The sequence below is a fragment of the Lithobates pipiens genome, unplaced genomic scaffold (genome assembly GCF_037356315.1).
Source record: "Lithobates pipiens isolate NorthernLeopardFrog02 unplaced genomic scaffold, aLitPip1_a1.2 Scaffold_19, whole genome shotgun sequence".
NCBI classification, from domain to species: Eukaryota; Metazoa; Chordata; class Amphibia; order Anura; family Ranidae; genus Lithobates; species Lithobates pipiens.
In genome coordinates, this window is record NW_027507764.1 from 12,081,495 (window position 1) to 12,108,204 (window position 26,710).

Here is a 26,710-nt window from a genome sequence, read left to right on the forward strand (position 1 = left end):
CTTGCTCATTTCAGTACATGACCTGGCAGAGAACAAGGCTTACACCTGGGGGGATGTATCCGTAGTCCTCAAAGCTAAGGACCCCAGGCTAAACCGTAAACTATCCATCCCCGAGTTTACCCTAGCCTTTGGAATACTGAGAGATGTCGTTTGCTCAGCCTCTCCTGCCAGGAGGGTAGAACTAGATTTGTATCTCCACACGGTGGTGGACCTGGGGTACAAATATGGTGGCTTTGCTTTCTACGATTACCATCGTTCCTTCTCAGCGAAAGCAGCCGCCAAACTGGCACAGTTCCAGTCACCCACAGACTGGAGCCTTATGGATACGGAACTATTCTGCCGGCACTTTGCCGGCCTTCGTTCACCCCTGTGTGCCATCTGCCAATCCTCCACCCATACCGCTCCCTGGTGCGCCAACATACCGGCTAGTCGCCCGGTAGAGTTCCCCTCCACCTCTGCCGCAGCCCTAGGCCCATCAGGCTCGGCACCTAAGAACCAGGTGGACAAGTTTGGACGCACGGTCCGAACCGTTGGGGGTGCGGCCATCTGCAATAACTTTAACTATGGTTCTTGCAATTACAGCCAATGCCGTCTACTGCATATCTGCGTTATATGCCACAGGGCGCACCCCAGAAATTTGTGCAAGGTCAAAGCGCACAAAGGCTCATGACTAAGCCGTATAGATGTACTTTGCCTGGGCTTCTATCTCAATACGCACCCCACTCCTTCACTAGTCACCTTCCTCATCGGTGGCTTCACCTCAGGTTTCCACACCGGCCTCATCTCCCTACCCCACCAAACCCACGAGTGCAGAAACCTCCGCTCAGCAGCCTCTGACGAACAGGCCATCGACCTGCTGCTGCAGAACGAGGTGGATCGAGGCTTCGTCATAGGCCCCTTCACTCAGCCCCCCTTCAATATGTGGAGAGTTAGCCCTATTGGGCTTGTCAAGGGCAAGTTTTCCAATAAAAGTCGTTTAGTGTATGATCTGTCTGCGCCTCGTTCATCTCACATTCCCAGCTTAAACTCCTTGATCCCTTCTGAAGAGTTCTCCTTAAAATACTCCTCCGTGGACATGGCAATTCAGGCCATCCTTAAAGTAGGCACAGGCGCGTGGCTGGCCAAAGCGGACATATCCGACGCCTTTAAACTGTTGCCTATCCACCCGTCCCTCTGGTGCTGGCACGGGATTAAGTGGAAGGATCAATATTACTTCGCTACGAAGTTGACGTTCGGCTCCAAAAGCAGCCCGTGGCTGTTCGACATATTCGCTCAGTCTCTCGAGTGGATTCTCTTACACAAGGTCGGCTGTCAGCAAATTATCCACTACCTAGATGACTTCTTGTTGATAGAACGGCCAGGCACACCTCCTAGAGATCTCGACAAATTAAGGACCGTCTTTGGGAACCTCAATGTTCCCATCGCTGAACATAAGGTGGACGGACCCGCACATTCAATCACCTTCCTTGGAGTCAATTTAGACACCAGCTCCATGAAAGCCAGCCTGCCCCTTGACAAACTAACCCGCATCAGGGCGGCACTCCACGAATTCACTCGGACCAGGGGATGTACAAGGAGACAGCTGCAGTCGCTGTTGGGCATGCTCAACTATGCCATGCGCATTATTCCACAAGGCCGTTCCTTTGTCTCACGTCTGTTGGTCTACCTGTCTCAGGCTCAAGACCCGGATCATATCCTCTGCCTAGATACCGCAGCTTTAGCAGACCTGGCAATGTGGGACGAGTTCCTGTCCAACTGGAATGGTATCTCTCTCTTCATCCCGTGCATCTCACCTCTCTCACCACAGGTAGTCACAGATGCCGCGGCCTCTACAGGGTTTGCAGCAATTTTTGGCCACCATTGGTTCACCGGACCCTGGCCTTCTCAAATACTTAGGATCCCGGGGTTTAGTCAATCCTCATCACTCTTCGAGCTCTACCCCATGGTTGCAGCCGCCCAGCTCTGGGGCCCTACCTGGTCCGGACAAACGGTAGGCTTCACCACCGACAATCAGGCCACAGCCGAAATTGTCAATAAAGGCAGGTCTAAATCTCCCTCCGTGATGTCCTTCCTACGCAGGCTGGTGCAGCTGTCTCTACAGCATCAATTTAACGTTGTCTGCATGTTTATCCCAGGGAAATATAACCTTGCAGCTGACGCCCTGTCCCGCTTTAATTTCCGGTCCTTCTTTCTACAGGTTCCCAGTGCAGATGCCGCATCAGCTCCTATCCCGCATTGGTCGCAGTTGACCCTGGACTAGAGCCGCATCTACTAGGAGCCACGCAGCTCATCAACCGTTCTTTATCGGACAATACTCTGAAAGCCTACCAGGTAGCCTGGAAGGCCTTCAACACATTTCTGGTTGCCTCCACAGTAGGCTCCCCCACAGATGCTAGACACATACTAGCCTTCATCTCGTACTGCCACAACCAACTGGCCTTGTCTTTTAACACCATCCGCTTATACTTAGCTGGCGTTCAGCACTTCCTCTCAATCCAGGATCCTACCAAACCCTCTGTTTTTTCATCCCACGCTGTCCGAGCCATACTACGCGGCATCCAAAAGCAACAGCCGCCAGTGAAAGTCAAACGGCTCCCCATCACCAGTTCCATCTTCAGGGACATGTCCACCATACTCACCAGCTACCCCTTTGGTTGTCTCCCCAGTCTGGTCATACAGGCAGCCATTTACCTAGCCTTCTATGGCTTCCTTCGGCCCGGTGAGTTCACTCATAACAGCCCACACAGCCCAGTCCTCCGCAGACGTCATCTGCTCCGTCACCTGGACCATTTCATCCTCCACCTCCCGGTAACCAAGACCCAGCAGACAGGCACCGGCATAGATATCCACCTCTACAAAACCAACAATGCCTGGTGCCCGGTCGCGGTGCTTACACAGTTTCTCTCTCGGCTACCCGAGCTCCCGGACTCTAGCCCTCTTTTGCCCTTCCCGGTCAAACCACTAACTAACCACCAATTCATTAAGCATGTCAGGATTCTCCTCCGCAACTTGCTCCTCAATCCCAGTGAGTATTCCGGCCACTCCTTCCGCATCGGAGCAGCTTCATCCGCATCCCGGCATGGGGTCCCGGACCACGTCATCAAAAGGTTGGGCAGGTGGAAGTCGGCCTGCTTCACTCGGTACATCCCTAACCCACAGGTAGAGATGTCTCGAGCATTCACTCAACTGGCTCAATAAAGATTAACCAGGAAACAATAAAACTCTCTTATCCCTACCTGACTGTTTTGCCCCCTTATTTTGGTATACCGTCCATTAGACCAGGGCACACTTTCAGGTCCATTTCATAGAAGGTGTCTCATGATAAGCTTGTTTTGTTCAGATACATATCGGCCATAGGGCTCCAGCCATAAGTAAGAAGGCCAGTATGGTGGCCTGAATTTATGGGAGGAGCCCGGGGGGTATTTAACCAGCCCGTTCGCCTGTGGTAGTTGTCGGTTTCCGGTGCGCAATACCCTCCCTCCCATCCCCTTTTTTAGGGCATTTATGAAAAAACATTTCTCTTCAATCATATTCATTCTAATTACTGGGTATGCCCCCTTATTTTGGTATACCGTCCATTAGACCAGGGCACACTTTCAGGTCCATTTCATATAAAGTGTCTCATGATAAGCTTGTTTTGTTCAGATACATACCGGCCATAGGGCTCCAGCCATAAATATATATATATATATATATATATATATATATATATATACACAGTGCCTTGCGAAAGTATTCGGCCCCCTTGAACTTTTCACCAACAAGTGGGACACAATTGTGAAGTGGAACGAAATCTATTGGATAATTTAAACTTTTTTAGCAAATAAAAAACTGAAAAGTGGTGCGTGCAAAATTATTCGGCCCCTTTACTTTCAGTGCAGCAAACTCACTCCAGAAGTTCAGCGAGGATCTCTGAATGATCCAATGTTGTCCTAAATGACTGATGGTGATAAATAGAATCCACCTGTGTGTAATCAAGTCTCTGTATAAATGCACCTGCTCTGTGATAGTCTCAGGGTTCTGTTGAAAGCACAGAGAGCATCATGAAGACCAAGGAACACACCAGGCAGGTCCATAATACTGTTGTGGAGAAGTTTAAAGCTGGATTTGGATACAAAAAGATTTCCCAAGCTTTAAACATCCCAAGGAGCACTGTGCAAGCCATCATTTTGAAATGGAAGGAGTATCAGACCACTGCAAATCTACCAAGACCTGGCCGTCCCTCTAAACTTTCAGCTCAGACAAGGAGAAGACTGATCAGAGATGCAGCCAAGAGGCCCATGATCACTCTGGATGAACTGCAGAGAACTACAGCTGAGGTGGGAGAGTCTGTCCATAGGACAACAATCAGTCGTACACTGCACAAATCTGGCCTTTATGGAAGAGTGGCAAGAAGAAAGTCATTTCTCAAAGATATCCATAAAAAGTCTCGTCTAAAGTTTGCCACAAGCCACCTGGGAGACACACCAAACATGTGGAAGAAGGTGCTCTGGTCAGATGAAACCAAAATCCAACTTTTTGCCCACAATGCAAAACGATATGTTTGGCGTAAAAGCAACACAGCTCATCACCCTCAACACACCATCCCCACTGTCAAACATGGTGGTGGCAGCATCATGGTTTGGGCCTGCTTTTCTTCAGCAGGGACAGGGAAGATGGTTAAAATTGAGGGGAAGATGGATGCAGCCAAATACAGGACCATTCTGGATGAAAACCTGTTGGAGTCTGCAAAAGACCTGAAACTGGGACGGAGATTTATCTTCCAACAAGACAATGATCCCAAACATACAGCAAAATCTACAAAGGAATGGTTCACAAATAAACGTATCCAGGTGTTAGAATGGCCAAGTCAAAGTCCAGACCTGAATCCAATCGAGAATCTGTGGAAAGAGCTGAAAACTGCTGTTCACAAACGCTCTCCATCCAACCTCACTGAGCTCCAGCTGTTTTGCAAGGAAGAATGGGCAAGAATTTCAGTCTCTCGATGTGCAAAACTGATAGAGACATACCCCAAGTGACTTGCAGCTGTAATCGCAGCAAAAGGCGGCTCTACAAAGTATTAACACAAGGGGGCCAAATCATTTTGCACGCCCCACTTTTCATTTTTTTATTAGCTAAAAAAGTTTAAATTATCCAATAGATTTCGTTCCACTTCACAATTGTGTCCCACTTGTTGGTGATTCTTCACAAAAAATAAAAATGTTATATCTTTATGTTTGAAGCCTGAAATGTGGCAAAAGGTTGAAAAGTTCAAGGGGGCCGAATACTTTCGCAAGGCACTGTATATTATATCTATATCTATCTATCTCTCTATATACATACATACATATATATATATATATATATATATATATATATATATATATATAAACTCTCCTGAAGAAGCCAATAACCAAGGCGAAACATGTAGAGGTGAAATCAGCTTGCATGTGTAAAAGTACTGCAATATCAATTATTCATCTTTTGATGTTTGTTTTTAATACTTTTTCTAAAAATTTCAATTTTTTTTTTTAAATGACCTTGTTGTAAATGTGCACCCTAAAAATCCCCAAATATTCATCAAATTGTATATTTATCTATTAGGGAATGTGGTGTAGAATCCATGCTAGATGATAAGCAAAAATCTTTTGGCTTCAGGGACAACATGTTCACTTGCCGCCTAATATATCACACCAACTTTTTAGATGCCAGATAACCAGATAATCACTGTTATTCACAACCTGTCAGTGGTCATAAAGTTATGGCTGATCGGTGTATAGTATGTTAATATGATGGGGATATAATCATCTATATACCTTGTACAGTATGTTAATATGATGGGGATATAATCATCTATATACCTTGTACGGTATGTTAATATGATGTTGATATAATGAATGGTATATATTATATGATTGTGATGTCTGTGGACAGTGCAGTTTATATGGTTTATATATTCATCGGTCATTGGGGTGGGGGAAGGGAGTATAAAATTGGACTTATCCTTTAAGTCTCAGTGACTGATTTCCGAGCCCCAATTACAGGTGGCGATCCTTCCCGGCGGTGGCTGGCGGTCGCACACAGAGAGGAGATGTCATCTCTCGGGCCACCCCCGTGTCATGTCACAGCGTGGAGTCCATTAGGATGGCGGTTGGCCGCGGACGCGCGGCGTAGAGGGGAAGCGGCTGCTGGGATGAGAGTTTGACAGATGTGTTAATCTGCGGGAGTCGCCATCCCGTCGCACCCCTCCTCCGCCACTGACAAATGACTCCCCATCTCAGAACAAATTACTAACAGCTTGTCATGCCATACATCACTGGATGTGTGTTATCTGCCGCTGAGCTTGCCCGCACCTCCTCATCTATTACCAAACCACCCAGCCCCCTGACCGGATCTCCCCGTCCACCATCCATCATCCGCCTGACGCCGAGGGGCTGCAGCTCACCATACACCTTACAATCTGATTGCAAGCTGCTGCTGGAGGAAAATACAGCTGATTGGTTCTAGTAAATGTCCCCCCCCCCCAATCGCTCCTCCTGACCAGGTGTGACAGGGAGGCTGCAATGGCTCCCTGGAGAATGGGGGTGGATCACCCTTTCTCAATGCTGCGCCTAGGGCACATGTCCACCCTGCCCCACCTGGTTTGGGCTCTGGGAAGATCCTTATATTATACAATTTTGGTAAATCTAAAGTTGATTGCCCAAAGATTGTACAATGTATGGTGACCCTTATGGAATGCAGTGCCATGTGACCCCAATGCAGTGCAGCTGAGATCGTGTGACCACATATGCGAGCAAAGCTAGCCATACACCCTGCAATCTGATCATGCATTCTCTTTACAAGGGCCTGCCTAATTGGATGAGTTGTTAAAGCAGAACTTCGGTCATTTTTTCATCTTTGCATCTTTTAAATCTTCTGCCCTTGTTGTTGTTTTAACTTTGGATAGTAAAACATTTTTTTTTTCTGCCAGTAAATCCCTTATACAGCCCACTTCCTGTTTCTTGTCTGGTCATTAGCCTTATGACATCATACACAGCTCTCTCTCTCACTCTCGTGAGAGTTTGCCAGGAAGGGAGGGGCGGGGGGAGTGAGTCATAAGAGGGCCAATGAGAGCTGCAGAGCTGGAGGTGTGTCTCTGTGTAAATCCAGGAAGTGAACACGCAGCAGCTTCAGCTGCCCACAGTTAAAATGGCTGCAGCCAGACTCAGTGGAGGGAGATTTCTGTAGCATATTTGGCAAGTACGGAATCGCAGTGTATATAAAATAATATGCAGAGTGGTTGGGAGGGAAGCTTCACAATGGCAAAGATGTTTTTATTACAAATTTATGTGAGCGGAGTTTTCCTATCACACAGATGCCCATAAATCTAAAAGAGATTGTATAGTGTATGGGCAGATTACAAAATTCATTTCATATATATATTAAATCAGAGAAGTCCTCAAATTGTAAAGTTGTTAGATCTAAAAGGAGATCTAAAAGGAGATTGTACAATCATTGTAATGTGTGGCACAGGATGTCTCCGCTCCTCATAGTACATAATAAGAGGAAGTCACTCTGCATAAGATGAGGAAAAGGAGAGAGAGAGCAGAGGCGCTGTCCAGGGTGCTGAAATCTCCGACAACAGAAAGGAATTTCAGAATAAAATCCCTGCACAGTCCACATAAGATCTACAGACACTGCGAAACCCCTCTTGAAGGAACACTCCACCCCAGAATGACATTTTATGGGAGCCAAACCCTGACAGTTTCTTCTGTTTCTCCGGGACTCCAGAGAAATAGACCCAGAGTTCCCGGGTCTGTACACCCGCTGTGCCCATTATGAGGGGTTCCCACCATCCCTGTGCTGAGTTCCCAGGTCTGTACAACTGCTGTGCCCATTATGAGGGGTTCCCACCATCCGAGTTCCCGGGTCTGTACACCCGCTGTGCCCATTATGAGAGGTTCCCACCATCCCTGTGCTGAGTTCCCAGGTCTGTACCCCTGCTGTGCCCATTATGAGGGGTTCCAACTATCCCTGTGCTGAGTTCCCAGGTCTGTACACCCGCTGTGCCCATTATGAAGGGTTCTCACCATCCCTGTGCTGAGTTCCCGGGTCTGTACACCCGCTGTGCCCATTATGAGAGGTTCCTACCATCCCTGTGCTGAGTTCCCGGGTCTGTACACCCGCTGTGCCCATTATGAGGGGTTCCTACCATCCCTGTGCTGAGTTCCCGGGTCTGTACACCTGCTGTGCCCATTATGAGGGGTTCTCACCATCCCTGTTCTGAGTTCCCGGGTCTGTACAACTGCTGTGCCCATTATGAGGGGTTCCCACCATCCGAATTCCCGGGTCTGTACACCCGCTGTGCCCATTATGAGAGGTTCCTACCATCCCTGTGCTGAGTTCCCGGGTCTGTACACCCGCTGTGCCCATTATGAGGGGTTCCTACCATCCCTGTGCTGAGTTCCCGGGTCTGTACACCTGCTGTGCCCATTATGAGGGGTTCCTACCATCCCTGTGCTGAGTTCCCGGGTCTGTACAACTGCTGTGCCCATTATGAGGGGTTCCCACCATCCGAGTTCCCGGGTCTGTACACCCGCTGTGCCCATTATGAGAGGTTCCCACCATCCCTGTGCTGAGTTCCCGGGTCTGTACACCCGCTGTGCCCATTATGAGGGGTTCCCACCATCTCTGTGCTGAGTTCCCAGGTCTGTACACCCGCGGTGCCCATTATGAGAGGTTCCCACCATCCCTGTGCTGATTTCCCAGGTCTGTACACCCGCTGTGCCCATTATGAGGGGTTCCCACCATCCCTGTGCTGAGTTCCCAGGTCTGTACACCCGCTGTGCCCATTATGAGAGGTTCCCACCATCCCTGTGATGAGTTCCCAGGTCTGTACCCCTGCTGTGCCCATTATGAGGGGTTCCAACTATCCCTGTGCTGAGTTCCCAGGTCTGTACACCCGCTGTGCCCATTATGAAGGGTTCTCACCATCCCTGTGCTGAGTTCCCGTGTCTGTACACCCGCTGTGCCCATTATGAGAGGTTCCCACCATCCCTGTGATGAGTTCCCAGGTCGGTACCCCTGCTGTGCCCATTATGAGGGGTTCCCAGCCCAACCATTACTGGATTCAGATGTTGGTTCTGAGGTTTAGGATGACAGGAACATGAGCCTAGAGAGAGAGAGCCTAGAGTGGGAGGAACAAATTGGCATTCATATTCATAATGGCAAAGTCGGCAGAACTGAGAGCCCACCTACGGAAGTAGCATTGTGGATGATGTCATGGCTGTTTGCATCAAAGTGCTTGGAATGCCCGGAGGTATGCTCCCTTCTCTGCCCCTCCTTCTGCCTGCTTGATTGGTATAGGTGAGTCCAGTGCTGGTAGGCACCGAGCCAAAAGTTTATATGCCCTGTATCTCCACTGGAAAAGGGGGTACTACATGGGTGGAATAATGGTGCTGGAGAATATCAAGGGTGTATGGGGGGAAACAATGCTGAGGGGGGCATCTGGGGTGCATAGGGGGTAGCAATGCTTGGGGTAGCTTGGGTGGCTATAGTGCTAGAGGTATCAGGGATGTAGAGAGGTCACAATGTAGGGGGTATCAGGGATGTAGTGGGTTCACAATACAAGGGGTATCTTATGGTATATGAATGAATGAATGAAATACTTATATAGCGCACAATGCGAACTGAATCGCCTCTAGGTAACAGTGCTGGGGAAATATCTGGGGTGTAGAGGGATCAGAGTGCTGGGGGGGGTTATCTGGGATGTAGAGGGGTCGGAGTGCTGGGGGAGGGGGTATCTGGGGTGTAGAGGGGTCAGAGTGCTGAGGGGATATCTGGGGTGTAGAGGGGTCAGAGTGCTGTGGGAGGATATCTGGGGTGTAGAGGGGTCAGAGTGCTGGGGGAGGATATCTGGGATGTAGAGGGGTCAGAGTGCTGGGGGAGGATATCTGGGGTGTAGAGGGGTCAGAGTGCTGGGGGGATATCTGGGGTGTAGAGGGGTCAGAGTGCTGGGGGGATATCTGGGGTGTAGAGGGGTCAGAGTGCTGGGGGAGGATATCTGGGGTGTAGAGGGGTCAGAGTGCTGGGGGGATATCTGGGGTGTAGAGGGGTCAGAGTGCTGGGGGGATATCTGGGGTGTAGAGGGGTCAGGGTGCTGGGGAGATATCTGGGGTGTAGAGGGTTCAGAGTGCTGGGGGGATATCTGGGGTGTAGAGGGATCAGAGCGCTGGGGGAGGATATCTGGGGTGTAGAGGGGTCAGAGTGCTGGGGGAGGATATCTGGGGTGTAGAGGGGTCAGAGTGCTGGGGGGATATCTGGGGTGTAGAGGGGTCAGAGTGCTGGGGGGATATCTGGGGTGTAGAGGGTTCAGAGTGCTGGGGTGATATCTGGGGTGTAGAGGGGTCAGAGTGCTGGGATGTAGAGGGGTCAGAGTGCTGGGGAGGGGGGTATTTCGGATGTAGAGGGGTCAGAGTGCTGGGGGGATATCTGGGGTGTAGAGGGGTCAGAGTGCTGGGGGAGGATATCTGGGGTGTAGAGGGGTCAGAGTGCTGGGGGGATATCTGGGGTGTAGAGGGGTCAGGGTGCTGGGGAGATATCTGGGGTGTAGAGGGGTCAGAGTGCTGGGGGGATATCTGGGGTGTAGAGGGGTCAGAGTGCTGGGGGAGGATATCTGGGGTGTAGAGGGGTCAGGGTGCTGGGGAGATATCTGGGGTGTAGAGGGGTCAGAGTGCTGGGGGGATATCTGGGGTGTAGAGGGGTCAGAGTGCTGGGGGAGGATATCTGGGGTGTAGAGGGGTCAGAGTGCTGGGGGGATATCTGGGGTGTAGAGGGGTCAGAGTGCTGGGGGAGAATATCTGGGGTGTAGAGGGGTCAGAGTGCTGGGGGGATATCTGTGGTGTAGAGGGGTCAGAGTTCTGGGGGGATATCTGGGGTGTAGAGGGATCAGAGTGCTGGGGGAGGATATCTGGGGTGTAGAGGGGTCAGAGTGCTGGGGGAGGATATCTGGGATGTAGAGGGGTCAGAGTGCTGGGGTTATTTCTGGGGTGTAGAGGGGTCAGAGTGCTGGGGGAGGATATCTGGGATGTAGAGGGGTCAGAGAGCTGGGGGGATATCTGGGGTGTAGAGGGATCACAGTGCTGGGGGAGGATATCTGGGGTGTAGAGGGGTCAGAGTGCTGGGGGAGGATATCTGGGGTGTAGAGGGGTCAGAGTGCTGGGGGAGGATATCTGGGGTGTACAGGGGTCAGAGTGCTGGGGGAGGATATCTGGGGTGTAGAGGGGTCAGAGTGCTGGGGGGATATCTGGGGTGTAGAGGGGTCAGAGTGCTGGGGGAGGATATCTGGGATGTAGAGAGGTCAGAGTGCTGGGGGGATATCTGGGGTGTAGAGGGATCAGAGTGCTGGGGGAGGATATCTGGGGTGTAGAGGGGTCAGAGTGCTGGGGGGATATCTGGGGTGTAGAGGGGTCAGAGTGCTGGGGGAGGATATCTGGGATGTAGAGGGGTCAGAGTGCTGGGGGGATATCTGGGGTGTAGAGGGGTCAGAGTTCTGGGGGGATATCTGGGGTGTAGAGGGATCAGAGTGCTGGGGTGATATCTGGGGTGTAGAGGGGTCAGAGTGCTGGGGGGATATCTGGGGTGTAGAGGGGTCAGAGTGCTAGAGGGGGATATCTGGGGTGTAGAGGGGTCAGAGTGCTGGGGTGATATCTGGGGTGTAGAGGGGTCAGAGTGCTAGAGGGGGATTTCGGATGTAGAGGGCTCAGAGTGCTGGGAGGATATCTGGGGTGTAGAGGGGTCAGAGTGCTGGGGGAGGATATCTGGGGTGTAGAGGGGTCAGAGTGCTGGGGGAGGATATCTGGGGTGTAGAGGGGTCAGAGTGCTGGGGGGATATCTGGGGTTTAGAGGGGTCAGAGTGCTGGGGGAGGATATCTGGGATGTAGAGAGGTCAGAGTGCTGGGGGGATATCTGGGGTGTAGAGGGGTCAGAGTGCTGGGGGAGGATATCTGGGATGTAGAGAGGTCAGAGTGCTGGGGGGATATCTGGGGTGTAGAGGGATCAGAGTGCTGGGGGAGGATATCTGGGGTGTAGAGGGGTCAGAGTGCTGGGGGGATATCTGGGGTGTAGAGGGGTCAGAGTGCTGGGGGAGGATATCTGGGATGTAGAGGGGTCAGAGTGCTGGGGGGATATCTGGGGTGTAGAGGGGTCAGAGTGCTGGGGGGGGATATCTGGGGTGTAGAGGGATCAGAGTGCTGGGGTGATATCTGGGGTGTAGAGGGGTCAGAGTGCTGGGGGGATATCTGGGGTGTAGAGGGGTCAGAGTGCTAGAGGGGGATATCTGGGGTGTAGAGGGGTCAGAGTGCTGGGGTGATATCTGGGGTGTAGAGGGGTCAGAGTGCTAGAGGGGGATTTCGGATGTAGAGGGCTCAGAGTGCTGGGAGGATATCTGGGGTGTAGAGGGGTCAGAGTGCTGGGGGAGGATATCTGGGGTGTAGAGGGGTCAGAGTGCTGGGGGATATCTGGGGTGTAGAGGGGTCAGAGTGCTGGGGGGATATCTGGGGTGTAGAGGGTTCAGAGTGCTGGGGTGATATCTGGGGTGTAGAGGGGTCAGAGTGCTGGGATGTAGAGGGGTCAGAGTGCTGGGGAGGGGGGTATTTCGGATGTAGAGGGGTCAGAGTGCTGGGGGGATATCTGGGGTGTAGAGGGGTCAGAGTGCTGGGGGAGGATATCTGGGGTGTAGAGGGGTCAGAGTGCTGGGGGGATATCTGGGGTGTAGAGGGGTCAGGGTGCTGGGGAGATATCTGGGGTGTAGAGGGGTCAGAGTGCTGGGGGGATATCTGGGGTGTAGAGGGGTCAGAGTGCTGGGGGAGGATATCTGGGGTGTAGAGGGGTCAGGGTGCTGGGGAGATATCTGGGGTGTAGAGGGGTCAGAGTGCTGGGGGGATATCTGGGGTGTAGAGGGGTCAGAGTGCTGGGGGAGGATATCTGGGGTGTAGAGGGGTCAGAGTGCTGGGGGGATATCTGGGGTGTAGAGGGGTCAGAGTGCTGGGGGAGAATATCTGGGGTGTAGAGGGGTCAGAGTGCTGGGGGGATATCTGTGGTGTAGAGGGGTCAGAGTTCTGGGGGGATATCTGGGGTGTAGAGGGATCAGAGTGCTGGGGGAGGATATCTGGGGTGTAGAGGGGTCAGAGTGCTGGGGGAGGATATCTGGGATGTAGAGGGGTCAGAGTGCTGGGGTTATTTCTGGGGTGTAGAGGGGTCAGAGTGCTGGGGGAGGATATCTGGGATGTAGAGGGGTCAGAGTGCTGGGGGGATATCTGGGGTGTACAGGGGTCAGAGTGCTGGGGGAGGATATCTGGGGTGTAGAGGGGTCAGAGTGCTGGGGGGATATCTGGGGTGTAGAGGGGTCAGAGTGCTGGGGGAGGATATCTGGGATGTAGAGAGGTCAGAGTGCTGGGGGGATATCTGGGGTGTAGAGGGATCAGAGTGCTGGGGGAGGATATCTGGGGTGTAGAGGGGTCAGAGTGCTGGGGGGATATCTGGGGTGTAGAGGGGTCAGAGTGCTGGGGGAGGATATCTGGGATGTAGAGGGGTCAGAGTGCTGGGGGGATATCTGGGGTGTAGAGGGGTCAGAGTTCTGGGGGGATATCTGGGGTGTAGAGGGATCAGAGTGCTGGGGTGATATCTGGGGTGTAGAGGGGTCAGAGTGCTGGGGGGATATCTGGGGTGTAGAGGGGTCAGAGTGCTAGAGGGGGATATCTGGGGTGTAGAGGGGTCAGAGTGCTGGGGTGATATCTGGGGTGTAGAGGGGTCAGAGTGCTAGAGGGGGATATCTGGGGTGTAGAGGGGTCAGAGTGCTGGGGTGATATCTGGGGTGTAGAGGGGTCAGAGTGCTGGGGGGATATCTGGGGTGTAGAGGGGTCAGAGTGCTGGGGGAGGATATCTGGGATGTAGAGGGGTCAGAGTGCTGGGGGGATATCTGGGGTGTAGAGGGGTCAGAGTTCTGGGGGGATATCTGGGGTGTAGAGGGATCAGAGTGCTGGGGTGATATCTGGGGTGTAGAGGGGTCAGAGTGCTGGGGGGATATCTGGGGTGTAGAGGGGTCAGAGTGCTAGAGGGGGATATCTGGGGTGTAGAGGGGTCAGAGTGCTGGGGTGATATCTGGGGTGTAGAGGGGTCAGAGTGCTGGGGGGATATCTGGGGTGTAGAGGGGTCAGAGTGCTGGGGAGGTATCAATCTAGCAGATATATTATATGCACAGGACACCTTTGTTACTTTATGTATATAGTATTTTTCCACTGTTACTTTGCTGTACACAATGATTGTTCATGTAGTTAATGCCGGGCTCCACCCAAAAGGGGAATCTCCGCTTGTCTGCCTCCTATATATTTGATGTCTGTTTACCTGCACTGTCTCCATCGTAGGGGCCACAGAGCATTACTTTGCCCAGGGGCCCATGATACTCTTAAGACGACCCTGGCGAACCCTCCCATAGTTCTTATAGACCTGACTGACCTCCATATCTACAGCACAGAAGCAGGCCAGGAGCCGCCAGAAAATTGTATCAAATACTTATTGTAATTTTCCTTTCCTGGCACCAATCCTTGGCAGCATACCAACACATGTTGACACCAGGAAAGTCAGATGGAAATCCTGGCAGAGCTGACCCTGAGTTGGGGGTTTCACATCACATTTGGAGTTTTACTTGAAGCCCCAACCCCCCCCCCCCCCCCCTCCTCTGCCATGCTGTGACTTTATCATCTTCTGACCAGCGCATGCTGAGCCAGCGTTTCCCGGCGCTGACAATCTTCTGCTCATTTCTGTTGGGCTGTCAGTGCGCGTTAGTCTCCGGAGCTCTCAGCGCTCTCAGTCCGGCCGCGTGATGTGTTGTCTTGTTGATTCGTATGGACACCGTGTACACAGCCACAGATGTAATCACAGGGACCTGTGGATGTTCAGATGGAGAGGCGTCCTTGCCGCATCCGCCGTGTCAGCACTTCCAGGCCGACCCTCATTACTTCTTATTGCCTTCTGCTTCCTTCTCGCTTTTTAACCTCTTTGCAGCTGCTCAGGAGACGGTGGCCACATTGTAAGCTTAACGTAAGACGGAGGGCGACAAATGTCAGCTGACCCTGTGCTGAGTTCCCGGGTCTGCCCATTATGAGGGGTTTCCACCATCCCTGTGCTGAGTTCCCGGGTCTGTACACCCGCTGTGCCCATTATGAGGGGTTCCCACCATCCCTGTGCTGAGTTCCCGGGTCTGTACACCCGCTGTGCCCATTATGAGGGGTTCCCACCACCCCTGTGCTGAGTTCCCTGGTCTGTACACCCGCTGTGCCCACTATGAGGGGTTCCCACCATCCCTATGCTGATTTCCCTGGTCTGTACACCACCTGTGCCCATTATGAGGGGTTCCCACCATCCCTGTGCTGAGTTCCTGGGTCTGTACACCCGCTGTGCCCATTATGAGGGGTTCCCACCATCCCTGTGCTGAGTTCCCGGGTCTGTACACCCGCTGTGCCCATTATGAGGGGTTCCCACCATCCCTGTGCTGAGTTCCCGGGTCTGTACACCCGCTGTGCCCATTATGAGTGGTTCCCACCATCCCTGTGCTGAGTTCCCGGGTCTGTACACCTACTGTGCCCATTATGAGGGGTTCCATCCATCCCTGTGCTGAGTTCCTGGGTCTGTACACCTACTGTGCCCATTATGAGGGGTTCCCACCATCCCTGTGCTGAGTTCCCGGGTCTGTACACCCGCTGTGCCCATTATGAGGGGTTCCCACCATCCCTGTGCTGAGTTCCCAGGTCTGTACACCTACTGTGCCCATTATGAGGGGTTCCATCCATCCCTGTGCTGAGTTCCTGGGTCTGTACACCCGCTGTGCCCATTATGAGGGGTTCCCACCATCCCTGTGCTGAGTTCCCGGGTCTGTACACCCGCTGTGCCCATTATGAGGGGTTCCCACCATCCCTGTGCTGAGTTCCCAGGTCTGTACACCTGCTGTGCCCATTATGAGGGGTTCCCACCATCCCTGTGCTGAGTTCCCAGGGCTGCAGCAATAGGTAGCTGTAAAATGCATTCATCCATTATGCCCTACCATCAGGGAGGTGTGTGATTGGCCACAAATGTATTCTGCAGCAGCACAACGACTCCAAACATACAGCCAATGTCAATAAGAACTATCTTCAATGTAAAGAAGAACAAGGAGTCCTGGTAGTGATGGTTTAGCCCCCACAGAGCCCCAATCTCACCATCATGGAGCCTGTGTGGGATGACACGAAGAGACAGAAGGATTGGAGGCATCTGACATCCACAGAAGAACTGTGCTTAGTTCTCCAAGATGTACATAGAACATTCTACCTGCCGAGTTCCTTCAACAACTGTCTGCAAGTCTACATAGAAGAACTGATGCTGGTTTGAAGCCAAATGGTGGGGGGGGGGGGGGGGGGAGTTTTCACACCCCGGTGATTTTGGTCTGATAACATGCACACAAGTTGACACAAAGGGGTTTGAATGGCTATTAAAGGGAACCCTCCTCACCTGTGATCTGTTTTCTTGTAATTAGTGTGTGTGTATAAGAGGTCAATGAGTTTCTGGGCTCCTGACTAAGGATGAGCTCCGGCGTGTTCGCATACCGCACGTGCAGAGCCCGCCAGGATGTCGGCACTGCGCTAATCAGAAGCAGCGAGACATTTCCCGATCTCTGTGGCCGCGCATCGGGACAATGTCTCACTGCCTGTGATTAGCGCGGCGCAGTGCCGACATCCCGGCGGGCTCTGCACGTGCGGTATGCGAACACGGCGGAGCTCATCCTTACTGCTGACAGACCCTTGCATCTTTCATCCAGTGCTGCACTGACATTTCCAGATTCGGAGTCATGGGGAAAGCGAAAGGATCTGCAGGAAAAGGTAGTTGAACTGTATAAAACAGGAAAGGGCAGGGCCGGGACAAGGGGGTGGGCAGGAGGGTCGGCTGCCCTGGGCACTGTGGTATCATGTGAGGTGGGGGGGGGCACCACAAGGAAATTGGGTGGAGGGGATTTGTGTTGGAAAGGGGGATTTGGGGGGCAGCAGGGAGTAAGCATTGTTCTAGGAGGGGAAATTTGGGGGTATGCTAAAATTTAGGGGGAGAAGTAATGGGGGAAGATGATTTGTGCTAGGAGGGATAATTGGGTCGCTTTGTACTGGAAGGGGGGATTTGCAGTGGGGTTATTGGGAGGGGCAATTTTAGGGATGGTTAATATGTGCTAGGGGGAGTGATTTTTTGGGGGGGCACTTGAATTAAGGGGATTTGGGGGATGGGGGGGGTAAGATTTGTGCTGGGAGGGGGGATTTCAACAGGGGAACAGATTTGCACTGGGAGGAGGGGGCATTTATGCTTAGGGGGTGAAAAAAATTAGTGCTCAGTTTTTTTGGGGGGGGGGGGATTTTTGATGACACATAATGCTCATACACCTTGGGGGTGGTGGGCGCAGTTTGGCATGTTTGCCCTGGGCTCTGGATGACCTTGTTCCGGCACTGGGAAAGGGATATAAAAAGATATCCAAGGAATTGAGAATGCCAATCAGCAGTGTTCAAACTCCAATCAAGAAGTGGAAAATGAGGGGTTCTGTTGAAACCAAACCACGGTCAGGTAGACCAACTAAAATTTCACCCACAACTGCCAGGAATTTTTTTTCGGAATGCAAAGAAAAACCCACAAATAACTTCGGGTGAAATACAGGACTCTCTGAAAACATGTGGTGTGGCTGTTTCAAGATGCACAATAAGGAGGCACTTGGAGAAAGACGGGCTGCATGGTGGAGTCTCCAGAAGAAAGTCATTACTACACAAATGCCACAAAGTATCCGCCTTACAATACGCCAAACAGCACAGAGACAAGCCTCAAACCTTCCGGCACAAAGTCATTTGGAGTGATGAGACCAAAATTTAGCTTTTTGGCCACAACCATAAACACTACATTTGGAGAGGAGTCAACAAGGCCTATGATGGAAGGTCCACCATCCCTACTGTGAAACACGGAGGTGGATAGCTGATGTTTTGGGGATGGGTGAGCTACAAAGGCCACAGGAAATTTGGTCAAAACTGATGGCAAGATGAATGCAGTATGTTATCAAAAATTACTGGAGGAACATTTCATTCATGACCCAGGAAGCTGCACATGGGACGTACTTGGACATTCCAATGACAATGATCCAAAACGCAAGGCCAAGTCCACCTGTCATTGGCTACAGCAGAATAAAGTGAAGGTTCTGGAGTGGCCATCTCAGTCTCCTGACCTCAATATCATTGAGCTCCTCTGGGGAGATCTCAGACATCCCGTTCATGCAAGACAGCCCAAGAATTTACAGGAACTGGAAGCTTTGTGCCAAGAGGAATGGGCAGCTTTACCATCTGAGAAGATAAAGAGCCTCATCCACAAATACCACAAAAGACTTCAAGCTGCCATTGATGTTAAAGCAATACACAGTATTAAGAACTGGGGTGTGTAAACTTTTACTCAGGGTTATTTGGGTAGTTTCTGCCTCCACACTAATATTACCGTTCACTCTTTCCTTGGCAGCTACATAAAAGGTTATGTAGGAGGGTAAGGGGCGGGGCAAAGTAGCTGAGTCAACACAGACAGTAATTAGATACCCCCGGAGGAGGAGAGGGGTATGACCTGCAAGGAGGGGGGGGCAGTGTCCCCAGGAGGAGGAGAGGGGTATGATGTGCAAGGAAGGGGGCAGTGCCTGCCGGAGGAGAGGGGTGAGTGAGTGAGTGACTTGTATAGTGCTACCTATGATTCGCCTCAGGGCGCTTTCTTGCCACCAGAGTCCATCTGTGGCTTTTGCGTGGTCCTTTACCCCGTAAGGTCCTGACACACACAACATTGACATACACATATTAAGGCCAATCTGGGGGCAATTCCACCCAGAGGAAGAGAGGGGTATGATGTGCAGGGAGGGGCGGCAGTGCCCCACAGAGGAGGAGAGGGGCATGACGTGCAAGGAGGAGGGGCACCACCCCCCGGAGGAGGAGAAGGGTATGATGTGCAAAGAAGGGGGGCAGTGTCTCCCAGAGGAGAGGGGTATGACATGCAAGGAGGGGACACTGCCCCCCGGAGGAGGAGAGGGGTATGACGTGCAAGGAGGGGGGCAGTGCCCCCTGGAGTAGGAGAGGGGTATGACGCGCAAGGAGGGGCGGCAGTGTCTCCCAGAGTAAGAGAGGGGTATGACATGCAAGGAGGGGGCACTTCCCCCCCGGAGGAGGAGAGGGGTATGATGTGCAAGGAGGGGGGCAGTGCCCCCCGGAGGAGGAGAGGGGTATGGCCTGCAAGGAGGGGACATTGCCCCCCAGAGGAGGAGAGGGGTAGGACCTGCAAGGAGGGGGCAGTGCCCCCCCGGAAGAGGAGAGGGGTATGATCTGCAAGTAGGGGGGCAGTACCCCCAGGAGGAGGAGAGGGGTATGATGTGCAAGGAAGGGGGCAGTGCCTCCCGGAGGAGGAGAGGGGTATGACGTGCAAGGAGGCAGGCACTGCCCCCCTGGAGGAAAGAGGTATGACGTGCAAGGAGGGGGCAGTGCCCCCCAGAGGAGGAGAGGGGTATGACGTGCAAGGAGGGTCGGCAGTGCCCCCCAGAGGAGGAGAGTGGCATGACGTGCAAGGAGGAGCGGCAGTGCCCCCCAGAGGAGGAGAGGGGCATGATGTGCAAGGAGGAGGGGCAGTGCCCCCCGGTGGAGGAGAGAGGTATGATGTGCAAGGAAGGGGGGGCAGTGTCTCCCGGAGAAGGAGAGGGGTATGACGTGCAAGGAGGGGGAACTGCCCCCCCGGAGGAGGAGAGGGGTATGACGTGCAAGGAGGGGGGCAGTGCCTGCCGGAGGAGAGGGGTATGATGTGCAAGGAGGCGGGCAGTGTCCCCTGGAGGAGGAGAGGGGGGCAGTGCTGGGGACTGGTCCATGTTTGCATCAAGTTCTGAGTTCCATTGCAAGTTTTTGTTTTTTTAATGGAAAGGAAAAACACTGCAACTAAGAATGTAAAAGATGTTTTTACCTTGGGTGACAGGGTCCCTTTAAAGTAGCTGTGCAGCCCACTAATCCCTATATATCTTCCCCTCCCCCATCTTTAATCGCTAAAACCTCAAAAAATTCATTATAAAAAAAAAAATACCTTAGTTCCCATCCTCCGAACTCCTCCCAGGCCAAGGTGACATCACAGGTTGAGGTGACATCACAGGGGCCTTCTCAGGGGATTCTGGGAAAGATGAGGGTCACTCCTGCTCAGTGCTGGACTCCCCAATGTATATAATAGTGTAAAGATAATCCTCTCTCTGGACCCCCCCCCCCCCCCCCCCACCTGCTCTCGCACACTTGTACCGCCTCCTCTCCTGGACTGAAGAGGCTTCCTCTGATTACACTGGCTGGAGGACGTCCAGCATCATCTAGACCAGTGATGGTGAACTTTGGTGCCCCAGAAACTACTTTTGGGAACTACATTTCCCATGATGTTTAGGCACATGGAGGCTCAGCATCGCATGTGGGTGTTGCCAAAGCCTGCCTAGGAACGCCCACTCTTCCAGACATCCACCTACCAAGGTGATATTTGCATAACTCCTCCCACTGCTTGCATCAGGGCTTGGGGTTATAGTGAGGAGTACTGAGGCAGAGGGGAGCTGTCCAGCCCCTCCCACCAGCCATGATCTGCCTGCATTACATAGAGAAGCACAGAGACCCAGTGATGATGTCACAAGGTATATTATAAGGCATGTAATGAAAAAATTTCATTAGGTATATGTCGGGGGGGGGGGGGGGTTAAGCCTCGTCCGGCGTTTCTGAGCCCCACCCCCACCCCTCCTAAGCCGTACCAGGCCGCATGCCCTCAACATGAGGAGTAGGTGCTTTGGGGAAGGGGGGGCACCCTGCGGGCTACCCCACCCCAAAGCACCTTGTTCCCATGTTGATGTGGACAAGGGCTTCTTCCCGACAACCCTGGCCGTTGGTTGTCGGGGTCCGCGGGCGGGGGGTTTATCGAAAACTGCGAGCCCCCTTTAATAAGGGGTCCCCCAGATCCCGGCACCCCACCCTATGTGAATGAGTAAGGGGTACATCGTACCCCTACCCATTCACCTGGGGGGAAAGTGTCAATAAAAAATAAAAAACACACATTACACAGGTTTTTAACCACTTGCTGCCCGCCCTATTACAAATTGACGGCGGCAAAGTGGTTTCATAATCCTGAGTGGCCGTCATATGACGTCCTCAGGATTATGAGCCGCTGCGCGCCCCCGGGGGCACGCATCGCGGCGATCGTTGTTGCGGGGTATCAGTCTGACACCCGGCAACTACGATCTCGGTAAAGAGTCTCCGTCGGAGACTCTTTACCACGTGATCAGCCGTGTCCATTCACGGCTGATCACAGTGTAAATAGGAAGAGCCAGTGATCGGCTTTTCCTCACTCGCATCTGTCAGACGCGAGTAGAGGAGAGCCGATCGGCTGCTCCTCTGACAGGGGGGGGGGTCTGTACTGATCGATTATCAGCACAACCCCCCCGAGGATGCCCACACTGGACCACCAGGGACGCCACCAGACCACCAGGGATGCCCAGGATAAGGTATGCCACCCTAGACCACCAGGGATTCCAGTCAGTGCCACAATGGATGCCAATCAGTGCCCATAATGGATGCCAATCAGTGCCCACAATGGGCATCACTGATTGGCATGCATTATTGTTTGGCACTGATTGGCATCCATTAGTACAGTATATTATAATACAATGCCGCCTATCAGTTCCCATCCGTGCCGCCTATCAGTGCCCGTCCATGCCACCTATCAGTGCCCATCCATGCCCACCTGTGCCGACTACCCATGCCCACCTGTGCCGCCTATCCATGCCCATCCATGCCCATCCATGCCAGCTATCAGTGACAATTTGTGCCACCTATCAGTGCCCATCCGTGTCGCCCATCAGTGCCACCCATCAGTGCCGCCTATCAGTGCCCATCAGTGCCACATATCAGTGTCCATCAATGCCACCTCATCAGTGCCACTTCATTGGTGCCACCTCATCGGTGCCCATCAGTGCCGTCTTATCATTGCCCATCAGTGTATCCCCATCAGTGCCCATCAGTGAAGGAGAAAATTTACTTATTTACAAAGTTTTGAAACAAACAAAAAACATTTTTTTTTTTTCAAAATTTTCGGTATTTTTTTATTTGTTTAGCAGAAAATAAAAACCGTAGAGGTGATCAAATACCACCAAAAGAAAGCTCTATTTGTGGGAAAAAAATGATAAAAATTTCATTTGGGTACAGTGTTGTATGACCGCGCAATTGTCATTCAAAGTGCGACAGCGATGAAAGCTTAAAATTGGTCTGGGCAGGAAGGTGTATAAGTGCCCGGTATTGAAGTGGTTAAAGTCATTTATTAGACAGCATCTGGGGGTCTCTTCTGACTTCTCCGGCCTCTTCTCCCACTCTCTGTCTCTTTTGTGCCTTCTGCCGTCTTTGGGGGGGGGGACCTCATGCAAATTTTTTTTTCAAGATCCCCTTCGGGATTCTCAGCACACAAGTCACACCGCAAGTCGGATCATCTTGATCCGACTTCTGGTGCGACTTCTATTCAAATCAATGGGTTCCCATAGGGAACCATTGATTTTTGAATTGAGATAGAGAAACGCGGCTGAAAGCTAGAGCGGCTTAACGTGCACTGAATTCAATGTGAAACGCGGGGGAAAAAAATCGTGTTTTTAACGCTGCTTTTTTCCTGGCATCTGTACTAGCTTTATAGCCCGTTTTTTTTAAACGTCCGTGTGCATGCAGCCTTAGGCCGCGTACACACGGGCAGACTGTTCGCCCAACTTTGTCCGCTGAACAGTGTTTCAGCGGACAGTCCGCTCGTGTGTGGGCTTCAGCGGACAGTTTCAGCGGACAGTCTGACGAACAAAGTTTTTCGGAATTTCCGTAAGACTGTCCGCCCAAACTTGGTTTCAGCGGACAGTCCGCTCGTGTGTAGGCTCGTTCGACAGACTAAGTTTCGCGCATGCTCAGAAAGGGTTTACACGGCGAAGGTTGCATTGCAGTGTATAGGACGTCGTATTTCTAGTCCCGTCGTACGTGCCGTTCACGTCATCGCGCACGCTTTCAGCGGACTGTCTGCTCATCGTGTGTGGTCAAGTCCGTTCATGCAAATTTTGAGCGGACTGTTTGTCGGATTGTCTGACGAACTAAGTTGGGCGAACAGTCCGCCCGTGTGTACGCGGCCTAACTCTCCAGATTAATCAGCAGTGGAAAAGCACCGCTTCTAATGACTTCTTTTGAAATCTCTGATGTTGTCCTGAACTCTGCATATTATTATTCCTAATAGCATTAGAGTAACATTAATATTAGTAGTAATATTTTAAATATTATCATAATTATATAAATATTATTATCATTTATGATATTATTATTAATTAATATTATTATTAGTAGTAGTAGTAGCAGTAGTAGTGTTATTATTATTATTAGTAGTATTATATAAATATTATCATTAATTATATTATTATTATTATTATATCCTTATTATAAAATTACTATTATTAATATGATTCAATTATGTTATTAAATGAATGTTAAATGTTATTACCATCAATAATTTACTATTATTATTATTATTATTATTATTATTATTATTATTATTAATAATCATATTTTTATTAGTAGTAGTAGCAATAGTAGTAGTAGTAGCATTATTTAAATGTTATTATCATCATTAAACATATAAATATTATTATTATAATTACTGTATCATTATTATATAAATATTATTAGTATGTGTATTATTAATAATAAAAAATATTCTTTCTATTATTATTATTATTATTATTATTATTATTATTATTATTATTATTAATAATAAATAAAAAATAATACATTATGTAATATAAATATTGTTATTATCATTAAATAATAATAATAATAGTAGTAGTAGTAGCATTATGTAAATGTTATTATTATCATTAAACATATACAATTATTATTATAATTACTATGTCATTATTATACAAATATTATTTGTATAATTATTAATACAAAATATTATTATTATAATTATTATTATTAATAATAATAATAATAATAATAATGATACATTATGTTATATAAATATTGTTATTATCATTAAATAATAATAATAATAATAATAATAATTATTATTATTATTATTAATATTATTATTAGTAGTAGCAGTAATAGTAGTAGCATTATGTAAATGTTATTATCATTAAACATAAAAATATTATTATTATAATTACTATATCATGATTATATAACTATTATTATTATTTGTACTATTATTAATAATAAATATTCTTTGTATTATTAATATTATTATTATTAATAATAATAATAATAATAATACATTATGTTGTATAAATATTGTTATTATTATTAAATAACTAGTAATATTATTTTATATATTATTATTATTAATATTATTATTTGGTATATGCAGCAGATAGTAGGTGCACTCAATGGGACTTACAGCAGGAGGAATTTTCCAATGTAGTTTAATTAATTATTATATTTAAATAATATTATTATATAAATATTGTTATTTTCAATCATTATATTATTAGTAGTATTATTTATATTATTATTATTCAGGAAAATGCTCCACCTAAAGCTGTTGGTTCAGTGTTTGGCGGAGGATAAGGCGGAGGTTTTCTCACTGGGGAGGGGCTCAGCCCACCTGGCCCCGCCCATATCTGGAATCTGGCGGTGCGGAGGGAACTGCCTCATGTCCCAGCGCTCTTTCCATGGTGGGGTGGGGGTGGGGCGGTGAGAGAAGTCCGATGGTGTGTGACTCCGCCGAGCGTTTGCTTCCCCTCTGAGGGACAATCTCTGACATCCTTGTCACTCCCAATTACTCGCTAATTACCTCGATGACGCGCACGTTTATTAATCAGATTAATAAAAGTCGGTAGACTGACCTCGACAGATCTGCTGACATCGGGGGAATCTGTGCGGGGGAGGGGGGGGTTGTTTTGTAGAGCGTTGTGTACGGAAAGATAACGGGGGGGAGGTTCGTTCTCCTCCTAATTAAAACGTGGCGTGTTTGCTGGAGCGGGGCTCTGGGGAGACACCGTGATATTGCTGCTCACACACAAAACTGCGTCCACGTGGGACCTCGGGTTAACCCTCGTCCTGCCCAACGCGTTCCGAGAGCGCCTGAGAGTATTATAGGAAGACCCCCCCTCCCCCATTCCTGTACCATACATACATTCCTGACATGTCATAATATACAGAAATACCATCATTTGCCTAATAAGCTCCACCTCTTATCATCAGAAAGTCGTCCTCCAGCTCCAATCAGTGACTTTGTCTAGGCTGAGATGATGTCATCAGTCTTCTGCAGGCAGGGAGAAAGCATTTCCTCAGTCTCCTCTCCCCCAGTGATTAGACTGCAACATTGTAACACCAATGCTGGGAGTTATTATTACTGCCATTGACACCAATGCTGGGGGTTATTATTACTGCCACTGGCACCAATGCTGGGGGTTATTATTACTGCCACTGGCACCAATGCTGGGGGTTATTATTACTGCCACTGGCACCAATGCTGGGGGTTATTATTACTGTGACTGATACCAATGTTGGGGGTTATTACTACTGCGACTGATACCAATGCTGGGGGTTATTATTACTGCCACTGGCACCAAAGCTGGGGGTTATTATTACTGCCACTGGCACCAATGCTGGGGATTATTATTACTGCCACTAACAACAATTATGGGGGGTTATTATTACTGCTACTGACACCAATGCTGGGGGTTATTATTACTGCCACTGATACCAATGCTGGGGGTTATTTTTACTGCCACTGATACTAATGCTGGGGGTTATTATTACTGCCACTGGCACCAATGCTGGGGGTTATTATTACTGCCACTGGCACCAATGCTGGGGGTTATTACTGCCACTGGCAGCAATGCTGGGGATTATTATTACAACCACTGATACCAATGCTAGAGGTTATTATTACTGCCACTGACAACAATTATGCGGGGTTATTATTACTGCCACTGACACCAATGCTGGGGGTTATTATTACTGACACCAATGCTGGGGTTTATTATTACTGCCACTGATACCAATGCTGGGGGTTATTACTGCCACTGACACCAATGCTGGGGGTTATTATTACTGCCACTGGCACCAATGCTGGGGGTTATTATTACAACCACTGATACCAATGCTGGGGGTTATTATTATGGCCACTGACACCAATGCTGGGGGTTATTATTACTGCCACTGACAAAAAATGCTGGGGGTTATTATTACTACCACTGAAACCAATTATGGAGGGTTATTATTGCTGCCACTGACACCAATGCTGGGGGTTATTATTACTGCGACTGATGCCAATGCTGGGGGTTATTATTGCCACTGGCACCAATGCTGGGGGTTATTATTACTGCCACTGACACCAATGCTGGGGGTTATTATTACTGCCACTGATACCAATGCTGGGGGTTATTATTATTGTGACTGATACCAATGCTGAGGGTTATTATTACTGCCACTGGCACCAAGGCTGGGAGTTATTATTACTGCGACTGATACCAATGCTGGGGGTTATTATTACTGCCACTGATACCAATGCTGGGGGTTATTATTACTGTCACTGACACCAATGCTGGGGGTTATTATTACTGCCACTGACACCAATGCTGGGGGTTATTATTACAACCACTGATACCAATGCTGGGGGTTATTATTACTGTCACTGACACCAA